The sequence below is a fragment of the Henckelia pumila genome, unplaced genomic scaffold (assembly GCF_033568475.1).
Source record: "Henckelia pumila isolate YLH828 unplaced genomic scaffold, ASM3356847v2 CTG_80:::fragment_1, whole genome shotgun sequence".
NCBI classification, from domain to species: domain Eukaryota; kingdom Viridiplantae; phylum Streptophyta; class Magnoliopsida; order Lamiales; family Gesneriaceae; genus Henckelia; species Henckelia pumila.
In genome coordinates, this window is record NW_027331883.1 from 1358180 (window position 1) to 1364179 (window position 6000).

The following is a 6000-nucleotide window of genomic DNA, read 5'->3' on the forward strand; positions in this document are numbered from 1 at the left end:
ACTGCCCTTCAATCATATGGGGACGAATCCCCCTTAAATTGTCACACTACTTTAACTTCCAACATAAAATATTTTCTTGCTCAACCTTAAACATTAAATCATGCATAAAATATTATTTCATGAATGCATGTACTTGAATAAAATGTGTTGTCCTTCATATATTTAATTTAATTTTCTTACTAACATATAAATATTAAAATAACTCAATGCATAAAAATAATTAAATATATAATCAGGACACATGCAATTTTCTCATGGTTGTCCTGAACTGCTGGCCCTAACACTCAAGCCCAATAAAAATTTCACTAAGCCCAATAACACTTAAACTGGCCCAATGGGCCCAAAAACCCAAAGACGGGCCCAATAAATTTTTATGGCCCAAAGCCCATAAAATTAATGGACTAACTTAATTAAAATTTTAAAAGTCCAAATAAAATTATTTGGGAGTCCAAAAAATTTTATTTTAATTTAATTGACTCAAAAATCCACTAATTCATAAAATATTTTAAAAATAAAAAGACTCGAGCCCGGCCCACCTAACCCGGACCTGGACCCACTTAACCCGACCCACTAACCTACTGACCCGACCCGAGCCCCCACGACCCGACCCGGTACCCTAAACCCTAGAACCCGAACTCCTTACACTCCCTCGGCTGCGGCCGTGAGCAGCAGCCATTCCATGGCTGCTGCCGGCCGGCTCCGGCCGCCCCTGGCCGGAGCGCCGCCGCCCGGACGTAGCCCACGTCCGGACGGACCTAACCTGTCCGAACCCCGGCCCCCATGCAGCCTAACCCAGGAATCCCTTCGGCCCTTCCCTTCGAACCCTACTCTGCGCCCCCCCTTCGACCGAACTGCTGCAATTTCCTCCCTGGGCTCGTTTGGCTCGAGCCATTCGAGCCACACGAGTCCAGGCCGTCCCCCACACCTCCTAGGCACTGACCAGCAGACATACCTCCATGGTTAACCCATAAACGTGGCCATGATTAAGAGAAACAAGGAAACATGCGCATACATCCAACACCTTTAACGTTTTTTCTGAAAATCTTTAAACAATTCTTGATACATAACACTACACACACGCATATACACTGGTACGACACAAAAAGTAGAAAAAAGGTCATGCCTTTCACCGTAGACGACGAGAAACACGAGCGTGGGACGGTTCCGGGACGACGGAACGAAAATAAGGAACTTCGGAGCTTCGAGGACCTTGGCTATGGCTTTTCTGGAACTTCTGGGTGGAGAGGATGAAGAACAAGGAGTGGGGGTGGCGGCTGATGCTAGGAGTGACGTGAGGTTTGGGTGGGGTTGGGTAGATTTAGGTTTTAATATTTAAGAAAATGGGTTTTTTAGGTTAATAAATAAAATAATATAAAATTTAAACATTCTAAAAAAAATTTAAATCGGAAACTTAAATTAAAATTTATAAAATCCCGAAATTAAGAATTAGGGAAATTTTAACGATAATTAAAAATCATTAATTTGGCTAATTTTTGGATAAAAATGACTCCTAAAATTAAATAAAATTAAATACTTAAAATTTTGAGATAATAAAACTCAAAATAATATTTTAAGGCTCTAAAAAGGCTCATAAAATAATTTGGGTGGAAAGTTGTCATCTCGTCCGTCCACGGTCCCGTCTACGCGATCAAATAATTAAAATACTAAAAATCATAAAAATCACTAATTATGGGTTAAATGCTAAAAAAAAAAATAAATTAAATCATGCACAATTAATTCACATAATTATTTAACCCATAAATCATAAATTTAAATGAATAATTTCCTAATTATGCATGCGGATCCACGTATTTAAAAATACCGGGTGTTACAATTCTCCCCCCCTTAAATTGAATTTCGTCCTCGAAATTAAAGTACTTACCCGAACAACTCCGGGTAGCGAGTCCTCATGTCTGCCTCGGTCTCCCATGTAGCTTCCTCCTCTGAGTGATTCAGCCACTGGACTCTGACCATCGGTATGACCCGCGTCCTAAGCCTCCGCTCCTCTCTAGCCAAGATCCGCACTGGTCTCTCCTCGTACACAAGATCTGGTGGCAACTGTAAGGGCTCGAAATCTAACACATGCGACGGGTTGGAGACATATCTCCGAAGCATGGATACATGGAAAATGTTGTGCACTGCCGCTAGCCCTGGAGGTAGAGCTAAACGATAGGCCAACGTGCCAACTCTCTCCAAGATCTCGAATGGCCCTATATATCTCGGATTAAGCTTGCCTCTCCGTCCAAAACGCACTACTCCCTTCATCGGTGACACCTTCAGGAATACGTGATCACCTACCGCAAACTCCAAATCTCGTCATCTGGCATCTGCATAACTCTTCTGCCGACTCTGAGCAGTCCTCATCCGATCTCGAATCTGAGTCACTATGTCAGCTGTCTGCTGCACAATCTCAGGACCCAGCAAAATCCGCTCACCAACCTCATCCCAATGCACAGGAGATCTGCATCTCCTCCCATACAATGCTGCATAAGGAGCCATACCTATAGACGACTGAAAACTGTTGTTATAGGTAAACTCCACTAATGGCAGTCTAGTCTCCCAAGAGCCCCGAAAATCAATGACACAAGCTCTCAGAAGATCCTCGAGAACCTGGATCACTCTCTCAGACTGACCATCTGTCTGGGGATGAAATGCTGTACTGAACAAAAGCCTCGTCCCCATAGCTGTATGCAGACTCTTCCAAAATGCAGATGTGAATCTCGGATCTCTGTCTGACACAATAGACACTGGTATGCCATGCAGTCTAACGATCTCTCTTATGTAAAGCTCTGCATACTGTGTCAAAGTATAAGTAGCCCTCACCGGCAAGAAATGAGCTGACTTGGTGAGTCTATCCACAATCACCCAAATCGCTGTACAACCTGTGGCACTCCTCGGTAAGCCAACCACAAAGTCCATCGTAATATTCTCCCATTTCCATTCCGGAATAGGGAGAGGTCTAAGAAGTCCTGTTGGACGCTGATGCTCTGCCTTGACTTGCTGACAAGTCAAGCAATCTGACACCACTCTCCCGATGTCACTCTTCATCCCGGGCCACCAATACAATAGCTGCAAGTCTTTGTACATCTTCGTACTTCCGGGGTGAATGGAGTACGGAGATGCGTGAGCCTCTGTCAAAATCTCAGCTCGCAGCTGATCGACGTTCGGTACCCACATCCTTCCACGGTACTGAACGATGCCATCCTCCACTGTATACAAGAGATTACCTCTAGCCTCATCTCTCTGTCTCCATCGCTGTAACTCTTCATCAGTGGACTGCCCCTCTCTAATCCGATCTCGTAGAACTGGCTGCACCGTCAACACGGACAAGCTCGGTGCATGACCACTCGGATAACACTCCAAGCCAAATCTCTGAATCTCGGTCTGTAGTGGTAACTGTACAGTCAAACATGATACCACTGACGACTTCCGACTCAAAGCATCTGCCACTACATTAGCTTTACCCGGATGGTAGCTAATGTCACAGTCATAGTCCTTCACCAACTCCAACCATCTGCGCTGTCTCATGTTCAACTCCTTCTGTGTGAAGAAATATTTGAGACTCTTGTGGTCTGTGAAAATCTTGCACTTCTCGCCATACAGATAGTGCCTCCAGATTTTCAAAGCGAAGACCACTGCTGCCAACTCCAAGTCATGTGTCGGGTAGTTCTGCTCATGAATCTTCAGCTGCCTCGACGCATACGCAATAACCTTACCACACTGCATAAGCACTGCGCCTAAACCAAGTTTAGACGCGTCGGTGTACACCACTAACTCCTCGTGTGGTACTGTCATCGCTAACACTGGTGCTGTAGTGAGTGCTGCCTTCAACTGATCGAAGCTCCTCTGACAGTCTGAACTCCATATAAACTTCGCATTCTTCTTGGTCAAGAAAGTCAAGGGCACTGCAATAGAGGAAAAACCCTTGATGAACTTCCTGTAGTATCCGGCCAAACCCAAGAAACTGCGAATCTCTGAAGCATTCTTCGGAATGCCCCAATTCTGCACTGCCTCCACCTTAGACTGATCGACTGCAACTCCATCTCTCGAAATAATGTGGCCAAGAAATGCCACCTGCTCAAGCCAAAACTCGCACTTGCTGAACTTGGCATACAATCGATGCTCCCTCAAAGTCTGCAAGGCGGTCTGAAGATGCTGTCTATGCTCCTCGATGCTCCTAGAATAGATCAAAATATCATCAATAAAGACTATGATGAACTGATCTAGATATGGCTGAAAGACTCGGTTCATGAGATCCATGAAAACCGCTGGAGCATTGGTCAACCCAAATGGCATCACCAAGAACTCGTAATGCCCATATCGTGTCCGGAAAGCAGTCTTGGACACATCTGTATCTCTAACCCGCAACTGATGGTAACCAGATCGCAGATCGATCTTGGAGAACACTGAAGCTCCCTGCAACTGGTCAAACAAGTCCTCTATCCTCGGCAATGGATACTTGTTCTTCACTGTGACTCTGTTAAGCTCTCGGTAATCGATGCACAGTCTCATACTGCCATCCTTCTTCTTCACAAACAACACCGGAGCTCCCCAAGGGGAAAAACTAGGTCGAACAAAGCCTTTCTCTAACAACTCCTGAATCTGCTCCTTCAACTCTTTCATCTCGGTAGGAGCAAGCCTGTACGGTGCCTTAGAGATAGGCACGGTGTCTGGCACTAAGTCGATACTGAACTCCACCTCTCTCACTGGTGGAATTCCGGCAACATCCTCCGGAAAAACATCCGGAAAGTCACGAACCACCTCTAACTCTGATAATGATCTGCTAGATGGCTCTGAAGTCGTGACAATACTCGCTAGAAACCCCTGGCAACCCCGTCTCAACAACTTCCTCGCCTGAATATAGGATATCACCTGAGGAATGTCACTGCTCTGAGATGCATGAAAAGTGAACGGGTCGCCCCCTGTAGGTCTCACTGACACTGATCTCCGACGAAAATCAATCAAAGCTCCATTGACTGTCAACCAGTCCATACCCAAAATAAGATCAAATCCACTCAAAGGCAATACTACTACATCTGCTCGAATGGAGTGTCCCTGCAGCTCTAACTCCAGTCCTCGAATAACCTTCGAGGTAGCAATAATCTGCCCTGACGGCATAGTAACATCATACCCACTGTCGCTACTCTCAGGTGTGATGCCTACCCGCCTGATAAACTCCAGGGAGATAAACGAATGCGTAGCTCCTGAATCTAGCAACGCAAACGTGGAGTTACCTCCAACTAGAATTCTCCCTGCACGCAGAAAATTCCCAACAGTTTCATACCACTACTAAATTTTCCCCAACGAGTTCCTACAAATTCTTAATTCTAATCACAAGTAAAACATGCTTCCTATTCTAACATGCAGTTAAATAATCCAAATAACAAGAATCCCAAATTAAAGACTAAATTTTTAACCAAAGGAAAATTATTAAAATTACTAGGGATAGGATATACCGGTGATCAAGGAGGTGTCTGGATCTACCTCTTCAGCCTGCATCACGAACACCCTACCAGCGGTGTTCTTCTTCCTGGGGCAGTTAACCATCTGATGCCCCGGCTCTCTACAGTGGAAGCAAACTCCTGCTCCCAATAGGCAAGGTCCCGAATGCATCTTCTGGCACTTCGGGCAAGTGGGATAAGCTATGGCATTAGGGGCCCCGCCCCTCTGCTGCTGCTACGACCTCTGCTGCTGTGGCCTCTGCTGTGGATTCGGGCCCTTAGCCGGCCCTGTATACTGCTTCTTCGCAGGAGGCTGCGAAGATGGACGCTGGTATGCAGCCTGAAACTGTCTCTTCCCCTGCTGCTCCCTCTGGATCTCTCTCCGACCCTCCTCGGAACGCAAGGCTCTACTCACTGCAGACTCGTATGTAAAGACGTCTGCCATACGCACATCATGCCTGATCTCAGCCTTCAGGCCCTCCACAAACTGTCGCATCTTCTCCTGCGGACTGTCAGCAATCATGGGCACAAAGTGACAGCCCCTCTCAAACTGGCTCAC